The 20,447-nt window shown below is 37.4% G+C and overlaps 1 long non-coding RNA gene across 1 annotated transcript; it reads right to left on the bottom strand.

Annotated features, from left to right (window-relative positions):
* Positions 1-9,110: 9,110 nt before the first annotated feature.
* On the bottom strand, positions 9,111-11,298 carry LOC103401298 (uncharacterized). The gene is made up of 6 exons (XR_011572277.1): positions 11,099-11,298; positions 10,859-11,017; positions 10,584-10,693; positions 10,190-10,273; positions 9,453-9,511; positions 9,111-9,282 (listed from the first exon to the last, which is right to left on the bottom strand). It is a non-coding gene; the product is annotated as an uncharacterized lncRNA (long non-coding RNA).
* Positions 11,299-20,447: the final 9,149 nt, after the last annotated feature.

Here is a 20,447-nt window from a genome sequence, read left to right as displayed (position 1 = left end):
GATTTATGCTCTAGTACTACAATCACGTGAAGACTGGCTATCATGTCATGAAGTCAAACTCGTCTTGTGGGCATCAAAGATCCTTGCGATGTGTTTCACCTAGAAACAAAACCATTTATGTTAATATAAAACGTACTAACATAAATTCGCGTATTCGTACAATGTATCGCTAATAAATGAACTATTTTAAAACGATCAAATTTTGAAAACAGAGGGCAGATTTGGGTTCGACGCGTTGAGAAACCTAAGGAGGGACGTCGGGTTCCTCCACGTGCCACCACAAGGTGGCTGCACGGGCAGCCATGCGCCGAGCACATGACCTTCCTACGCGCGCCCACGTGCATGCAAGTATGTTGGTACATTCTTTCCTCACGAGTTCCTGTAGTTTTGCAGGTTTTTCCCCCGACTTTCAAGGCTCATTTCAAGCTTGATTTTGAACTAAAAGTAATGATTCAAAAGCTAATTAGAAGCTAGGAATGTGGGGAAGGGGTTTATACCAGTTCGAGGTCCAATGGTGGCTAGAATTGGTTGGGGAAACAGCCTAAAAGCGGCCTGATGGTCACGGTCCAGATTTCCAGAATTCTGGGAAAATTCTTCCCCGAGTTGTTTCTGTTACAAAACTAGTCCAAAGTAACATAACATACCTATATTTAATGCTAAACAGCAAGAGAAGTTCACCTAAGGTATTTTGAAACTTACCTTCACAGTAATCAACGATGATGATGGCACAGTGCTTCTAGGCACAGAGAACATGGAGAGGGAGTTCGTGAGAGAAGACTTAGAGAGGATGGGAGGAAGAGGTAAGGTTGCTGTTTGGGTTAAAACTTAAACTTTGGGCTCAAAAGGAAGTTGGCCCAAAAGGAGGAAAGAAGCCCGAAGCCCAGCTGATAGGAGCATATTTATGCTACTTAATTGGCTTGTTCTCGTGCATTTAGGTTGTGTTTACTTAGCTATTTTAGTGTTTAAAGTCACTTTTGTGTGTTTTCAGGTTCTAAGGTCAAAGTGTGCAAAAAGAAGCAAAATGGAGCCTTTTGGAGCAAAAGGAATGGATGAGTTGAAGTCTTGAAGAAAGTTGGTTTCCTAATCCAATAAGGATTCCTAATCAACAGAGGATTCCTAATTGAAGAAGGATTCCTACTCATTTGAGGATTCCTAGAAGAACAAAGACTCCTACTCCAACAAGGATTCCTACTTGAAGTAGGAAAGTTAGCCAAGGTTTCCTATTTTGGTTGACCTTCCCTATTCCTAAATGTCCTTAATTTCCAGCCACTTTGAATACCTTTTAAGCACTTTGGGACACCAAACAAAGGCCCTAAACCACTCTAGGACCTTTGCCGCACCTTTCCCTTAATCCCCCTTCCTTGCCGTGCAAGGGATCCTCTTTCCCATCAGTTTTAGGTCACTTAGACCTTTCCCAAACCCTTGCCGCACAAGTAGACCTATTTTCCTTTAGTTTTAGGACATGTTTCCTTTCTTAAAACATGAGCCGCACCTCCCTCATCCTTTCCTCTTCCTTGCCGTGCAAGGGAGAGGGTTTCTTTCCCAAAATCTGACTTAAAACACATTCCTTTTGTGTTTTAAGTAATTGCCGCAACTTTTGGTGGGTTTCCTTTAAGTTTCTGATTTTATTTCCTAATTCTAGAATCCTTAGACTTAATTTCTGATTTCCTAATCAACCTAGGGTTTTAATTTCTGTTTTCCTTTAAATAAACCTCCTTGTTGCAGCCACAAAACATTCCACACATCTCCATTCAGTCCTATTCACGCCAGAAACATCACCACTTTCTCTGCCACACCTATCTTTCACCATTCACCATATTTTCTGACCTAAAACCACCCTAGCCGTCCCATACACCCATCCTAGACACCTTCCCACCATTCTCCATCATCCAAAACCCATCCAAACCATCTACATACCTTGTGCCGCAGCAAGAAGGAAGAAGGAGTGCTCTTGAATGTGCTTGCTAGTCTATTGCAGATTGCTGGAACTTTTAGGTGTAATCTTTCTTATGTTTTCAATGTTTCAATTCAATAAACTTTGTGTTGTGAGTATGAGGAACTAAACCCCCTTAGTTGGGGGGTGATTCGAAACCATGTACATGCTTGCAATATGATTTGATTACATTCAGTTGTTATTTCATAAGTTGTGGATTCAATTCGTTCATCTACTTGATTGATAACTTATTTGTGTATGTTGATTGAGAGTGCACGCTTAGTTTTCATGCATGAATATGATGCTAGATTATGAGGGAGTTTCACCTAATTGTTACAATCTTATAATCACAAGTAGTGAAGGTCGCTTGAAAACGATCGCGTTGAATGAATTCTTGGCACTAGTTTCATGCTCATCATAGTAACGAATGCCTCGTCAACACTTATAGTTCTCATTGTGCTTCATGATTCTTGATTGTATCTTTATTGTGCTCATCACGTAAGGAACCTTTGAGGAATGCTTTGAATTGTTGTAAGCGCTTTCCCATCCAATTCATTAACTTAAGGAGAACTTGAAGGTTAATTTAAGCGTATCTAATTAACTTGGGGTGTTGAGTTTCATAATTTATTGGAAGAACAACTGAAAATCGTTTTGTTTGCAAGTGTGACATGTGTGGAGAAGAACCTCCTAACTAGCCTTTTATCCATCCTTTTCATCCAAAAACGTTTTACAATCTGTTTTGTTTTAAAGTTTCTGTTTTGTTTTCAATTTTCGTCCAAAACAAATCCCCCTTTATTTTGAAGTCTTAGATTAGTTAGAAAGTGTTTTGATTTGTGTTTCTAAGTGTTTTGATCCAAGTTTTGATCCAACTTCGTCCAATTTCTTGTTAGGTTCTCAAAACTGCCCAGAAAGTGGTTTTTAGGCAGTTTTTAGTCATTAGGTTGCTGTTTTGAGTTTTATGTTTGTTTAAGTGTTTTAACTTTTAATTTTACATTCTTTGAGTCTAGTTTAGTGTTTTAAACTTTGTTTTTACATTATTGAGTTATTTTTCAAGAGTTTAGCAATCCCTCATAATCCCCGGTTTAGAACGATCCCTACTTACATCTTTACTACAATTTGACAAAAGAGGGTTTAATTTGTGTGCTTATCTATTTACGCATCACCAGCCGAAGCCCAGAAGGCAGAGAAGGCCTTTCCCGATTAGGTGCAGGTCATTTGCACCACTTGCTCACCTACCCAAAGGCCAAGTGGTATAGACCAGCCAGCTAACCATCCCAAAAAGTACTTTACAGTGGCAGTGCAAGTAAAATAGTTGGTGAGTCACTACCCTTCAAAATATATTCGGGCAAGATTATTGCTACAGGAGGCCAAGCCGAAATGTCTATAAAAGAAGGAAGAGAGATCAGAAATAAGGACACTCAATCAAACAAATACAAGCACAAACTCTGCTCAAAGCCAGATTTGCCTTCAAACGAAGCTGTAGTCAGCCCAAGCCTTCATCCCTTTCGGGATAAACCCTTACCAAAACCATTGCAATAGCTCTGCTACCTTGTCTCAAACCTGCTATAGTATCGATTTCTCTCTGTAAACTCATCTCCCTACCCCCCTTTCTAAACTCTTAAACCCCTTGATAAACTAGAAGGATAGAAAGTTGCAAGACGTTCAGACTTGCCCGAAAAGGTTAAACCTTGCCCGACCCTCTGTGTTTTTGTTTTTTCATTCATTAGCCTAGCAATATGTTGTATACTTCTAGTTATATTCAGGTTATTTCTAGTAAGTTGACTATTGAAAGACTCTCTCAGCTCTTGAATCCGATTTGAATATGTCTTCACAGTTCAAACCAGATCTAAGTTCTAAGCCCTCGGGCATGTAAGATTGATCATTTAAAAGTCCTTGGCCTCAAGGCATAAAAAAGAACCTTATGTGGACTTAACCCATCCACGACAAGCTTTGATAAACAAGAAGTCCGAAGTTACTTGGGGCGCAAGTAATTGACCTATCTCTTAGTTTTATTTCCATTATTTTATGATTATCGTAGAACGTTTGAGTATAGAAGGAATTCTGATGGGAAGCCTCAAGGCCTATATCTAAGGCCCTACAAAGGCACCTATTTGGATTCATTCTGCTCTTCGGGCTCGGGTAATCAAAAGAATAATAGTTATAAGACTCATGCAATCACTGAAACGAACGTTATATGGTCGAGTATTGGGTTAGTTATTGACTGGAAGCCTCAAGGCCTACACCTAAGGCCCCACAAAGGCACCTGTCATAACTAACACGATCTCTCGGGTATATATACAACTAAAACTCAACATCCGTTTTACATCTGCCATGCTGAAGATGGCAGTGGCACGCCTGAGCACTTAAAAGTTAATCTTGATTGTGAGCCTCAAGGCCTACACCTAAGGCCCCACGAAGGCACATTTCAAAGTTAACTCTGTCCTTCTCTTTCAGCTTTGCCCGACAAGCCTTGCCCGATAAGCCCGCCAGTAAAGCAGAAGCCCGACATAAAGCATCAACCAGCGACAACCTCTCGGGGAGCTGTGTGCTCGTCGGCTAGGAAACTTCCCCAGCGGAAATTCTAACCACGAACAGTTGCCTAATGAGGTTCAGTAGCTCGCTGAAGTGGCGAGGCTAGATGGTGCTAGTTCCCAAGGTCAATGTCTCAGTGTTCACAAAGAAGAGAAAGATGGCAAGCGTTGAAAGAGTAAGGGAAGGTTAGAGAGGAAGAGAAGAAATGAGGTGACCGAAAAAGGAGAGGGAGAGATAGTGAATTAAGTTAGAGAGAGAGTCTATCCGAGAGAGTTGGAAGACACGGGGGAGGGGAGAAGAGTGTGGTGTGGGTCCCACTGGCTCCCAAAACAAAGCCACAAAAGAAAATATCTCCCACGCAATGTAAAATTACCAAATCGGCCTTCACGTTCGTCGTTTAGTAAAATTTTCGTCATAACTCCTATTTCGATTCTGCTTGCACCTATGCGTTCATACCGTTGAGTACTTCAAGACACATCACTAAATGATGGTTAACGAAAGTCAACAATCTCACTTCTAGGGGCATTTTCGTCAATCCACTCCTTTAAAATTAATAAAATCGTAAAATTAGGGACTGGTTGTTACATTGGCTCCACCATTTGCACGTTGACAATATACCTAGCGCGAGAAAATATTTGTCACGTAAGGCAGCTTTGTGTGATGAAAAACTAAATTTTGTTACTAAAAAACCTTTACAAAAAACACAAAAAATTTGAAACAAAATTGAGCCACAACATTATATCTTTGCGTGACGAATTATTATTTGCAAAACCCTTAAAATTCGCAGTAAACTAGGTTTTGGTGCCACCGTTGCGTGATGAAAATTTTAAAATGGAAGAGAACTGAAAAACTTGAAAAAAAAATGCCCTTGTTGCTCAAAGCTCGAGCAACAGCGGGCGAGTGGTACACATTCCTCGGAACTGGAGGTTTAGGGTGAGATGCATGCCAATTATGGCAACCAAGTCGGGGACGACATTTATGTAATTATTCCGTTCTACGTTTTAAATTTAAATTTCATCACATTAAAAAAAGATTTTTAAATTATGATCAATAATCTTAAATGGTTTCTATTATTTTCGTTTAGACTTCTAAATGCAGAAAAAGGACGAGTACCTCGCCAACCTTTCCCAGCAGCAACCAAACGTGCTTATGGAGGAGATGACACCTGATCTAAAGGTGTCTCTACAGTTGCTGATGGACGAGGTTAGGTGACGGAAAGGCAAGAAACTTCATGGAGGTGTCTTCTTCTTTAGCGAGCTCACATCTTTCAATCGAGATGTCTTCCAAACTTCAGTAGGTGGAGATGGAGCTAGCACAGCAAAGAGAAGAAGTTAAGCACCAAAGAGAAGAAGTGCAATACCTGAGAGAAGAAGTTGCTCATGAGCGAGAAGCTACTACATGCGACCGAGAAGCAGTACGCGTGTACATTCATGGGACAACCGAAGCAATGTCAACTTCAAGCATTTGAATTCCCGAGCCCCCGAGTGACCTTCAAGCGCCGTTCCCTTAGCCACCTCAACACCCACCCGTGTAGTTTAGGTTAATTAGTTTAGTTTATTTTACAAAAATTGTACGAACAATTTTATTTTGAACGCAATTAAATAAATTTTATCTTTTTAAATTAATATAATTAGAATTAAATAAATTATTTACTATAAATATTGCTTTAAAACCGAATTTAAAAAAATTAAAAAGGTTTGCTCGAAGACTATTCGTCGAGCAAACTTTTGTTTTATGTTTTTTAGTTTGGTTTTAAACAACTGCTCGGCAAAAATATCGTCAAGTCAAGTTTTTAATTGTATTTAATTTGGTACGGGGCGACAAAATCACGTTGTCGGGCAAGATAATTTTGTTGGAAAAAGACGGTCAACACACTTTTACTCTAACACAAAAGTCGTCAGGCAAACTTAGTTTCGCCCAACAAATTTCCATTCTCAACGAGTAAGACTTCGAGCGATAGGTTTTGCGCTACCAACCTTTTCCGACGAACTTCCGTGTCTAAGGTTTTGGGAAACGGAATCCACTTTTATCCGACAAATGTTTTCTGTCTAGCAAGGTGGTTTTTGGACAGTGCTTACACATTTTCGTGTCTTTTTGTTGTTGGTTTTTATGTTTGTTTTTGTGTAAGGCTTTTGTTTTCTTGTTTTCATAGTGTTCTACAAATATAAAGTAATCATAGTAAAATATAAAATAAAATGGTCAGGGCAATTTTCCAACCTAGATATAAAATATATGGCGGGAACTAGGAAAAGGGTAGTTGATTCTTGGGGTGGAAAAAAATTTCCAAAAATCCCGAACCAAACCAAAAAAATACCGATCTCAAACCAAAAATGTCCCAAACCAATTTTCCCAAAATTTTCGGTATGCTATACCGAATCAATACCGAAATTTCGGTATGGGAATCGGGATTGTCTTCCCAATATTTCAGTATTCCCATATCGAACCGAAAATATATATTTTTAATTATATCTATATATATATATATATATATATATATATATATATATTACACAGATAATAATATATTATTATTTTTAATTACAATTAGAGTTAATTTGAACTGTTGGATTGTTTCAAATTAATCTATGTCGTCCATTCCTTGTTAGGCACTTAGGCTTTCTCCTAGGCGAGTTTGATTTCATTTCTTTCTCACAGACTAATGCTCACTCAGTCTCTCAGCTCAGCCACCGAGAGAGCCCTCTCCTCCTCTCTATCTCGACTCTCAAAACCAACTCCGGCCAGTCACCGGCCCATCACCACATGGATCCACCGTTGTCTCTCTCCGACGGTGACGACACAGAGCCTTCCTTCACGACAGTGACGACACAGAGCCATAGCCACGATCTCTCTCTCGCGATTCTCTCACTCACAAGATTCTCTCTTGCGATTCTCTCTCTCTCGAGTCTCTCACGCGATTCTCTCTCTTAGATTCATATACAGGTAAATAAATATGGGAATTAATTTAGGGTTTGAAATTTAATTTAGGGTTTGTGAAATTTAATTTACGAATTCTAGATTAAGGTTTGTATTTAGGGTTTTTGAAATTTAATTTTTCGAATTCTAGATTAGGGTTTGTTTGGTCTCACAGGGCAGTGGCATCATGCTCCTACTCTGACAGTCCGACATGTCTTTTGTTATATACTACTTGTTCTAATTCTCAATTCACTGTGTTTCGCAAAATTTTCAATAATTGTAACCTGAGCATACCAGATAGGGACATTGTTGGTAATATAGTACTACCGTTCTCTGAGCAGCTAGAAAGAAGCAGTTAAAAGGAACTTCTCTCTTATTAGCTTCTTTGCCGTGTAAAAATACTTTATTTGCTTCTTGCTTTCTTGTATAAGCGTAGGTATTTAGATGTATTTTGATCATATTTTGGGATTTCGATTGTCCCGAAATACCAAAATTATTTCAGGATTTCCGAAAATTGGGATTCCCAAAATTTTGGTTTGGGATCGGTATTAAAATTGAGAATCCCGAAAATTTTGGTTTGGGAATCGGGAGTAAGGTTTTGGTTCAATATCCCATACCAAACCACCCTAATTCTATGACCATGTCCCATCAGCATTATCTATAATTAGCTAGGTTTCAAGACGGCTAAAAAGCCCGAGTCCAAGTCAAGATCTCATTGTTCAGAGTCCTAGAATCAAGAAATATGAATTTCACGGTTTTCAACTTATTCCACTTGCCGACCTCACATTTCTCACTGTCTAGATTTTTCGGTCCTTGGACTCCGGGTAGTGAGATTTAGAAAGGATTTCAACTCCCTTATTGTAAGGTATTGTCCTACATATTAAAGTCTCTCTGCAGTTGAAGATACGAGAAATAAACATTTCAGATAACATATGTATTATGTGCATATAAAGGCTACGGGTTTCGCCATGTGATGAAGAAAGTTAATTTTAGGGGTGTGCTATCCACACATCCTTTTTACTTCTTCCACACCCCTTGTTAATTTCTGTCATTTGATCTTCTTCAATTCATCCGATCCGAAGGCCAAAAATTTAAAAAGTATGAGAGAAGTAAAAAGGAGTGTAGATATCACATCCCTAATTTTATTGTTGATGCGTTTGTAGGTTTAACTAGGGCTCACTCTCACGAGAAGTTCGAAATCATTCTCTACCACATTTTAGTGCTTTTTGGTGTGGCACCTGCTAGATACTCTAGTAAGTAGGGGCAGGTTCAGTTTTTTGCCGAAACCAAAAACTGAACCGAAAGTATTGTTCGGTTCAGTTCAATTGGGTTTTCCTCGGTTTTTGTTTGGTTCATTTTAACTTGTGTTTGGTTTATTTTGGTTAGGTTTGGGGTTCGATGATCAGTCTTTTAATATGATGTCTACCCAAACTCTATTTCTAATTTTTCATCCCCAAATCCCACAACTACTTGACTGCATAGACAGTAATTTATTTTAGGTGTATGTAGCTCAGATAAAAATTTGGAAGAAACGTTCAGGTTGTATCATTGTCCATCATAGTTAAACCAAATAGAAGAATTAAACACAACCCATAACTAGTTTCCACTAGCTAGGCTGCCCGCACGTTGTTGCGGTGCTGCACCGTTAAATTTTTGTGAGGTAAAAACTAAGGAGAAGCAAGAAAAAAGAAAAGAAAAAAAAGAGGTGATACATTTGTTTTTCCATGTGAGGTTTTTGGGTCGATGGAATTTTTGTGTACAGAACAATGGGATCAATTAAATTTTGGTTCTTGTGTTTTAAGACCAATCCCACCTCAAAAAATAAGAGTACATTTGTATTGATACCACAATGATAAAAATGGATAAAGTTCTATACGTGGATGGTTACAGAGTTATGAGCTGACCTGGTTCATGAAGAAAAATAAGAAAAACTTAAATATTGACAAAAAAAGATGAAGTTTTTCTTATGCTGTAAATGACCATATCAGTATATATTGAATAAAGGTTTTTTAGAAATGCAAAAGGGAAAAAAGTTGAAAAATAAATTAAAGGTTGAGAGTTATCAATGTTATACCTTGAAGACGGCGAATAGATGCAGTTCTTTCAGATTGATTCCAATTTGGCTGTAGGAAACTGAAAAAAATTCAAATTGTAAACATTTTGCACCAAGGATTGAATACGGAGAGACACAAATACTGTTTCCAATGAATAAAAATGAGTGCAAATATAATCGTTTCAAATATGATAAGGGAGGAAAAATGACGGTCGACATATTGGGATATGATGATCAAATGTTAAGAACAATCGATAAAGATGATTAATACAAAATTGTAGATGCTAGTGGTTGAGATTGAAACAGAGGTAAAACATACTGATACTAAATTTGGTTTTAAAGGTTGGTAACAATCATGGAACGATGCTGGATATGATTATAGCCCATGACGAAGTTACTTTTATAATTATTTATTGGCTAACATTGCATTCATTGTATAGTTAAAGGCTCTATACGGTTTTTAGCACCAATTAAGTTTGGTTCAAATGCATAAAGAACGAAAATAAAATGTTGGGGTTAACATTAAACAAACAGTTAAAACCAAATACATCACTTGAGAATAGATTGGGCGATCAAATTTATCCAACGAAAGATTACAAACTGAGGAAAATAGGTCGCACAAAAGCGAAAGAGAAGCGAAAAAAAACGAAAAAAAAATAGAAAAAAAAAGGGGAAGGTAACAACAAAAGTAACAAAAAAAACTAACAATACAAAATACTTGATACATTGAAAACTAAATGTCTAAACGGATTATATACCTTCAATAAACACGGGTGCTTCTTGAAAGTGAAGAAGAACAATATCAGACAGTGATATCAACCATCTGATTACAGAGACAAAATCTGCAGGATCACAAAAAGAGAATTTAAACGTAGAATTTATCTGTAAATCAAAAACTCCAAAAAGAAAAAAAAATAAAAAAAATGAGGTACATTAAGAAAAGAAACCTTACCAAGCTCAAAGCCCTGATGTCTAATCTAAATTAGAGAACACTAACCCAGAAGACAAAGTACTTTACATTTCTTAGTAAATTACTTTGTGGTGGAGGCTATATATGTAAGTGATAATTTTAGTAATCTGTTGCTGAACCTCCTATCAAAACGTAATAAAGTAAAGCACACAAAAAAGGCATTGCTAAATCTTCCCAACTACCTTAACATTTTTTTCACCCACACCAGGGACATCACAAAGTAAAGGAACTGCTAGCTCAACTAATTTGTTAATGTCCTGTAAACCTTCCACTTGTTTATATGAGGATATGGCTGCAACAAAAATAAATATAGTTAAAATAAATTCAACCAATATGGCATGGGAACCATGGGAATTAATCATATGAACCGAGTCAATTTACCGAAAAACACAACACAAAATGCATCAAACCTCTAAGAAAACAGAACCAAATGAAAGACAATCATTATAAAATATACCTTATATAGCTGAATAAGAGCTGTTCCACAGCGATCTAGAACATGCCGCCCCCAAACTGGGCTGGAAATCGGCCAAAAATCCGGCCACAACCCGGAAATCCTAGACGGAGAAAATGGCAAACACTGCGAATTCTTGCCTCGATCACAACTTTGGAAACCCTGGAAACCAATTCTATTAGTTTCCACAAAAAAAAATCCCCTAGGTTTAAATGGATGAAAAAAGGCCTTGCAAGCACAAACCACAAAGAAAATCCCTTAAAGACGAAAATCAGGAACTCTTTCCACGAAACAGAGAACAGAACACCAAAGAGAATCAGAGGATTCGAAAAAACAACGGGCAAAACGAAAAGGGAAGACCGCAAATTAGGAAAGGCACTGAAGGGACAACAACCCAAGTGGCTAGGAAGACTCTCGAAGTCGAAGGAGTAAGGATGGGCGACGTGTGGAAAACAGGGGCGAAAAGGTCTCTTTAGCCCATCAAGCAGGCGAGACAAACGGAAACAAAACACAGAAGCGAGGGCATTTCCGCCCTTTTACTATTTCTGAACAGTGCCATCATCAACTGAGTTTTAGTATATATAACTAGATAGTAATGCTCACGCGTTGTTGTGGGATTACAAATAACACGAACAATTATGTAACTTCATTATTATCAAAAATTTCCTCCAATTACTACACAATTTTATTAAACAGGGAATAAGATGATTTTTTTGTCACAAAATTAGCGTTTTCAATTTATCAAAGCAAGTGGTAATTATTAAAATGAATATGTTAACATATATGATAAAATTTAATAACCTGAATATCAACAATCAGAAACATAATTGTAAATATAAAGTTAGGTCATTTAATGGTTACAAACCATGTAAATCACCTAGACATTAAGAAACAAAATGTAGATGAAAATTAAAAGGATTAAGTTCCTTGTAATGAGATACTCTTCTCTAAGATGAATGAAACTGAAGCCCTCGACAACAAATTGATAGCTGGGAAGAAAGGAAAAAACATGCATGAATAAAATTCTAATTTTCAACCACCCTTAATTTATAATTAAGCTAAGCAAATACAGAGCAAGCACAACACAATCACAACAATAAGAAATTTCAATAGCATTATATTTATCAATTAATCTGTACATGAATTTCAAAAAATTATGCAATTTTATAGGTCACTAAACCCAAATTACAAATTATGCAGTCAATCTCGCTACCCTTTTTATTTATTTCCTCCAATTGCATCAGAACATACTTTGAAGTCCATTCAATCAAGAAATTCAAACATATCATAAAGATGAATTCAATCCTTAATTAGCAACAACAACATGATATTAAGATACATCAGACCCCCAATAATCCATTAAATACACAAATTAAGTATAGACAGTCAAATCTCACATACTAACCAAATGACATTAATTAATGATCCATAATGAAGTAGCCAAAATGAAAACAATTATGAGATATTTAGGTGATACGAAAAAAAATATGGAATACTGAGATTAAAATCTTACGCACAATTAAGTGAGTGAAAAATGAGCTGATTGTAAATTCAAACCCACCAAGGAATCAAATTGAAATCAATGACAATATACAGACCCAAGATCACCCCACTCCTGCAAAAACAAACATAAGATACTTGTTAGACATCGAAAGTTAAAAAAACAATATTGAAAGCCTTTTGGAAGCACTGCAAGACCTTTTGGAACGTCAGCATCATTATAGGTATGAAATATAACCGTTAGAATAAGGGATTAATTGTGTTGTAAGCATTGAGATGTATAAAATTTATTTACATAAAATATATAGTAGTTGTTGACAACTCTATATACATATAAAGATTTGTTCAAAATAGAGCGATGCACCCTAAAAATTGTAGCACTTTGGCTACTGAGCAAATAGCCACCCAATCAAATTGTCAGTTTTTAAATGCAATGAAATTAAAATTCGCATAATCAGCAAGGATAACAGATAAATTATCATTTTCCATTTCAATTAAAAAACCATATCTATTAAAAACCTAGTACAACTTCAACTACAAATAAAATAACCCATATGCCAAACATTCAATTGTTTTAAAGAAAAAAAATCTGGAACTTAAATAGTGAAACGATATACACGAAACCATAAAACATTACCCAAAAGGAAAAAGAACTTACATAAGTCATTTCTTACATCTCGAGTAGTCATCCCTCTTGTTGGCAATCCCATCATAGCCTAATATTGAACAAAAATTTCAACTTTTCACAATCTGGGGTCTTAAATAATAAGGAAAACTAATGAAAAGGGCTTAAAAATTTTGAGTTTTAATGATAAGGACAAAATAAAGGGTAAAGTGAATAGTACCAAGATTGACTTTTTAATGTAAAAATGTGGTTTTTCGTTAAAGTGAACAGTACCGGGTGCTTTTCGTTAAAGTTCCCTAAATAATAAGACCAAAATTTTCTAGGCAACCAAACAATGGAAATAGCTAAAGTAGAGAAACCCAGAAAGAGTAAAAGGCAAAGAGAGAAGAATGTACCATTTCGAGGAGTTGAACTCGAAAACACTTGCTGGAAAAAACTCACCAATACGCATTTAGATATCTTTTATTAATTTCACAGTTAAAGCGTCATAGATGCGATATTCCTCTAGCCATCAGAACCTAGAACACATAACTATTAAATGTTATAAAAACTTACCACGAAATTGTCAAAAGAGAATATACGACCGTAAGCTTCATTCAGTTTCATGGCATATCATATCATTTTATGAAAACCTCCTTGCAGTCTGTCGTTCAAAAAATCCAACTCAGAGTAAAAATCAACAATATTAACTCATAACAGCATAAAGTATAACCATTAAATTAAATTCAATATAACACAGAAACAATTTCACTACTATACATAGAACTCCATAAATTCCTTACCACATAAACCTTGAGATGTCCAATAGGTCTAGAAGCCTTAAAAACCTTCTCCATATTCAGCTTCAGTCGCCTGAAAACACCGAAAAACAGAGGGGAAAAAAAACGTAAACTCATCAAAATTCCCTACCCAAAAATAAGCTAAAAATGGAAAATATTCAAACCCCAAAAGCTCTGGTTTCCTATATGCCACATGGATCTACATTAGAAAACATTGTTGCAGCCTAATACTTAGCCCCAGTTTGGGGTTGAGGTGATTTTAAAAAAAGCTCCTATGAAAAAAAGCTGGGAGTGTTTTTGGTGTTTGGTAAACTTAAAAAAAAGGGCTTATTTTGGAAGCTGCTGTGAGAATAAGCTGAAATCAAAGAAAAAAGCTGAAGCTGCAATTTGTAGCTTTGGAAAACTGGCTTTTTTTCAAAGCACACAGAACTACAGTGCTCCTTTAATGAAAAGACCCACTATCAGACTGCTTTTTTTTTCAAAAGCACTTTTACAAAAAAGTTTACCAAACACTCTGCTGATTTATTTCACAGCCGCTTATTCTCACAGCAGCTTTTTTTTAAAGCACAGCAATACCAAACCAGCCCTTAATTCGGTATAAAAGTGAAAGATTTAAGACATTTCAGTACAATGCAAGCGGTAGACATGTCAAAATTAGATTTTATCTAATAATTATCAAGGAATATCATCTATAAATGACAAAACCAAATTATAGTCGTAAAAATGATTTCACCTTTGTTTATTTTTCTTTTAAAATAGGTCTCATATGTGTGTTAATTTCTTATAAACGGTTATTTGATTGAGTCTAAAATCTTCAGTCAAACATTTCAACCGTCAAAACCAAATCTTCAATCCATTCAAACTATATATTAAAGTTTATTATCAACTATAGGAAACAATGAATAAAACAAATCATATTCATACATGGAACCAATACACAGAGACATTACATAGACCATTTGATACCAAAAATCGAAATGCTCAGAGACTCAACACAGATACTATTCATAGATCCATGACTCAGAATTTCTCAGATCCTGGTTGAAATTAATTAAATAAAAAAAATCACGGAAGCGAATTTATACCTCTGATATTTAGAGCTCTGTGTCCCTTGATTCCTTCGCCGGCTTGGTTCATCTCCTAATCCATTGTTCGGCCTTCACAGGCTTGTCCGAGTACAACATGCAGATAGAAACAATACCCATTATACCTTGGTCAGATGGGTTTTAGAAAGAGGAGGGAGAGATTAGGGCTTAAGGGCAAAATGAAAACAATTTTTTTTTATGCAAGTGTAACATGCCAATTTGTAAATATAACGATCCGTATTTTCCAGTATTCAAAATCAAAGGTAGTTCATTGGTCCACATCATGCAAGATTTGCGCCGAAAAGGATAGTGTAGCATGAAAACTTAAATCAAAGATTGAACCTATACTCGAGTATCCACATTCATATCGAAAACCATAAATGAAAGATGTACAAAATATCAAACCATGACAAAGATTTAAAATTTATTCCTAACCCATCAAAGTTTTGAAATTTTTACAAACTGGGTTCAATTTACCACACAGAAAATTCAACAATACAGAAAAAGCCATACCTTTAATGCCAAGAAAACCTTCACTATATGAGAGGTCAAGTCAATCTGCAACACAATAAATTGATCACATCAAACGTAAGTAGATATAATCAAATCAAATTAGAGTATTGATGAAGAATAAATGACAAGAAGGGGGTTACTCTTAGGGGTGGGCACTTGAAACCGAAAACCGAAATCGAAACACGAACCAAATCGGACTACACCGAACGGTTTGATTTTGCGGTTTTGAAACGGTTGCGGTTTTGAAACCGAACCGCATTGTAGGAATCGGTTTGGTTTTGGTTTTGGCTTTTGAAAACCACACTGAAACCAAAACCGCATCTCAAATTATATGTCATGTTTTAATTAGTTGTTTGTTAGAGTCCATACATTTAGTATGTGCATGTCATAATAATGATTATTTTTTCCAAGTTATATCCCTCATCAAGCTTGGCATCTCAATGTTTCTTTACAGGAAAAGATGAAAATTTTGTCATAGTTATATCCCTCAGAACCCTAATTCAAGTTCAGAATGATAGCCTATATAATATATTAATCAGAAATGCAAATGAAAACTCAAAAGAAACAATGAGCATCAAATAAGAGTAGTCATAGAAGGAGAGATACAAGACTGAATCTCTAATCAAGTAATAAGCTGCAGCACTTCATTTGGGTACTTTTTCCTACTCACAAAGTTTATCACATGTGCAAGAGTTTATCATCTGTGCAATTAGCTAGCTAGAGTAAAGAAAAGAATTCTCATGTGGGTGGTTAATTAATGTATGTGAGGAAAATGAGACCATGGTATATGTCGATAAGTATAAATTTTAAATTGTAGATTTTTTATCTAAAAAACCAAACCGAAACCGTTTGAAACCGCACCAAACCGAACCAAACAGTTTGGTTTCATTTCGGTTTTGACTTCAAAACCGCACCCAACCGCACCGCAAAAAGTTGTGGTTTCGGTTTCGGTTTCACTTAAAACCACACAAAACCATACCGTGCCCACCCCTAGTTACTCTACTATGTGTTCGTGTAAGTACTTCTCCAAGAGAAGAGCCTTACTGGGTAAGTTTATCTGTAAGTGGTATGACCTTACTAAATCGTGATGTCACATGGTTGTAAACCGGGTTCGTGTAAGTACTTCTCGAAGAGAAGAGCCTTACTGCTTTAGCAGGACTGGAGTATTTTTACGCATACCCCACTTCAATACAATGAAATTACATATAGCTTGGAAAATAGATGAGGGATGATCAAGTAGGACATTAATCAAGGCAGTAAGTGAATATATCACATAAAAGCAGCAAAAACAACAACAACAACAACAAAGCCTTTTCCCATTAAGTGGGGTCGGCTATATGAATCCTAGAACGCCATTGCGCTCGGTTTTGTGTCATGTCCTCCGTTAGATCCAAGTACTCAAGTCTTTTCTTAGGGTCTCTTCCAAAGTTTTCCTAGGTCTTCCTCTACCCCTTCGGCCCTGAACCTCTGTCCCGTAGTCACATTTTCGAACCGGAGCGTCAGTAGGCCTTCTTTGCACATGTCCAAACCACCGGAACCAATTTTCTCTCATATTTCCTTCAATTTTGGTTACTCCTACTTTACCTCGGATATCCTCATTCCCAATCTTATCATTTCTCGTGTGCCCATACATCCCACGAAGCATCCTCATCTCCGCTACACCCATTTTGTGTGCGTGTTGATGCTTCACCGCCCAACATTCTGTGCCATACAACATCGCTGGCCTTATTGCCGTCCTATAAAATTTTCCCTTGAGCTTCAGTGGCCTACGACGGTCACACAACACGCCGGATGCACTCTTACACTTCATCCATCCAGCTTGTATTCTATGGTTGAGATCTCCATCTAATTCTCCGTTCTCTTGCAAGATAGATCCTAGGTAGCGAAAACGATCACTTTTTGTGATCTTCGCTAGATTGCTTCGGTCATTAGTGTGGATAAGTATATAAATGGATAGAGATAAGAAAGAAAACACAAGATGTACGTGGTTCACCCAGATTGACTACGTCCACGGAATAGAGGAGTTCTCATTAATTGTGAAGGGTTTACACAAGTACATAGGTTCAAGCTCTCCTTTAGTGAGTACAAGTGAATGATTTAGTACAAATGACATTAGGAAATATTGTGGGAGAATGATCTCGTAGCCACGAAACTTCTAAGTACCGGAGTGTGGTATCGTCTTGACTTGCCTTATCTGTCTCATAGGTAGATGTGGCATCTTCTCTGGAAGTACTCTTCCTTCATCCAGGGGTGTTATCTGTAACTGGTGGAGATGCACAAGGTAATGTATCAATTTCACTTGAAGCTTACTTGTAGTTTCATGCTTGGTCAAGCGCGATACAAACCATGTAGTAGGAGTCCCCCAAGTCGCCGAGCTAGGGGATCTGCTGAAAGAGGTGACAGACAAGGTAAGCAATCAGAGCTTCGACTGATTGTTCACATTCTCCATATTTTGCAGGCAGCATGAAGGATAAAGAGAAGAAAAATGAGAAGAGATGATATGGGATACTTTTGCTTTTGAAGAAGTAACTTTCCACATGCTTATTCTTGAACTGGGCTGGAGGGTTTTCTGGTTTCCTCCAGAGTATAAGGCCGACTGAAGAATTTGAGGGTCAAAACAAGTCCATCAAATCTAGAGTACGTTCGACCCTGCTGATATGGGATACTTTTGCTTTTGACAGAGTAGTGGATGTATCGGCACATGTGCTGTTACGCTTGTCTCCACATGCTTCCTTGTATCATTCTCACTTGCCCTATCTGTTCCTCAGGCAGATGCGGTATCTTCCCTGGAAGCATAAGATGTTGAAGATGAGTACTCGAGAGCAATGTCAGGTAAGTAATCAGGTAAAGGGTTCCAGGCAGTCAGTTCTTGGCTGGAAGCTTGATTCCAAGTGCTGACTGATTGCTCTCTTTCTCCTTGTCTTGCAGGTAAGAACAAGGCCAAAGGAAAAGACAGGGAAAAAGCATGATATGAGATACTCTTGCTTTTAACCCTGATGATATGAGATACTCTTGCTTTTAACCCTGATGATATGAGATATTCTTGCTCTAGTATAGCTTGTTTACAGAGGTATTATCGGGGGGAAAGAAAGCTGAATATTTCGAAAGGTTTCGTTGGGAGTGCCCTCTCAGATAAGAGAAAGGGTTGAGCATTTTTGCAGGTCTGCCTGTCCGTTAGGGATGAAGATCGACATATATAGAAGTCTCCCTAACATCAAGTAATAATGCTATTCCTTTACCCTGCTTGGTCATAGCACGGTAGTGGGAACTGCCAGCTTCACATGTTTTAACTCTGTCAGAGCACTTTGAAAAAGTGGTCTGTGGTATCTGGAAAGCTGATGTTGCGTGTGAAGATTACAGACAAGCTTTATCCAAGGAGATCCAGCTCTTGAAGTTGGGAAAGTGGTGCCTCTTCGGTTTTCGAACAAGCAATCCTGTCGGGGATCTGGCTCTCGAGATTCGGAGAACGAGGCCCTTCGATTTTTGAGAAAGCAATCCTGCTGGGGGTCTGGCTCTCGAGATTCGGAGAGCGGTGTCTCTTCGATTTTTGAGAAAGTAATCATGTTGGGAGTCTGGCTCTCGAGATTCGGAGGGCGGTGCCTCTTCGATTTTGGAGCAAGCAATCTTGTTGGGAGTGTTTTCTCGAATGTGAGTAAAGGTTGGGCATGTTTGCTAGTCTACCTTGCCACGAAGCACAGAGGTTGACACACAGGGACTTTCCAATTATCCAGCAGTGGTACTGTTCCTTTACCCTCTCTTCGATTTTTGAGAAAGTAATCATGTTGGGAGTCTGGCTTTCGAGATTCGGAGGGAGGTGCCTCTTCGATTTTGGAGCAAGCAATCTTGTTGGGAGTGTTTTCTCGAATGTGAGTAAAGGTTGGGCATGTTTGCTAGTCTACCTTGCCACGAAGCACAGAGGTTGACACACCGGGACTTTCCAATTATCCAGCAGTGGTACTGTTCCTTTACCCTTGTGGGTAATAATATGGTAGCTAGACCTTCAAAATTTATGTGTCTAAACTTTGTTAGTGTTGTTTCTTTGCAATTCTTTTACCCTTCTTGGTCAGAGCGATGTAGTGGGAGCTGCAAGCTTCACGTGTCTCAAATTTGTCAGAGAACTTTGGCAAAGTTATCTGTGGTACCCATGAGCTACTGTTGCGTGTGGGAAGTGAAAGAATTATTTTGTAAAACATGTTCATTTGAGCAACATCATATAGCATGCAATTAACAATTAAAAGGCGGAATCATGCTTGTATGTACTCAAAAACAAAACATGACCATGAAATTCAAAGCCTAGTAGATTGGTGAACCAATAATCAACTCAAAAATAAGTGAGTTGAAATTAATACCTTTGTAGATTCCTCTTTGCATAAGCAAAGGCTAATCACCCAAAGAGATAGGGCCTTCATTCCTTGCTTCTTAGATCCATGGATTTGGATGGAAGAATAGGTTCTCCAAGTTCCCAAAATTGAGAACCTCTAAGTCTCTACACCAAGGAGAGATTGGATGATGAATGAGTGACCTTGGAGGATTAGATGACTAGCTAATCACCTCCAAGGTGTTGGCCTCTTTAGAGAGAAAATGGAGAGACAATTCTCACCCATTTTCCCCAAAAATAAACCCTTATTTCACTTAATGAATATTTGGCTATAAAGTCATTTATATAGTCACTTCTTTAAGTGACCTAAATAACCAAAACCCTAATTCATTCCTCATGGCCGGCCATATAGGGATTTATGGGCTTTTGGGCTTTAATGAATCTTTATTCATTAAATTGTCATACAACTTAAGTTAATGGGCTTGACGTTCGAAGCCCATTGGGCCTTAAGGTCCAAAACTATCCCGTGGTCTTTAACGAACTTATTCGTTTGATTAATTAACATATTAATTAATCCTTGCCATAAATAATTAAACCATTCAATTAATCTTACTCATTTCATTTATTTCGTCCATCTCTACCTTACACGGTGTACGATCCATTAGGTTCCTTTTAGCGAGGTAGTGGGCGATTAAAACCATTTTACATCGATTGTGAATTGAAACTATTTTCAATTCTCCCTTTAGTGATTACACACGTTTAGGGCTTCCAC

Source organism: Malus domestica, chromosome 10 (assembly GCF_042453785.1).
Source record: "Malus domestica chromosome 10, GDT2T_hap1".
Lineage (NCBI taxonomy): Eukaryota > Viridiplantae > Streptophyta > Magnoliopsida > Rosales > Rosaceae > Malus > Malus domestica.
Note: the sequence above shows the minus strand (reverse complement) of the source record. Positions and strands in the feature narration are given on the sequence as shown.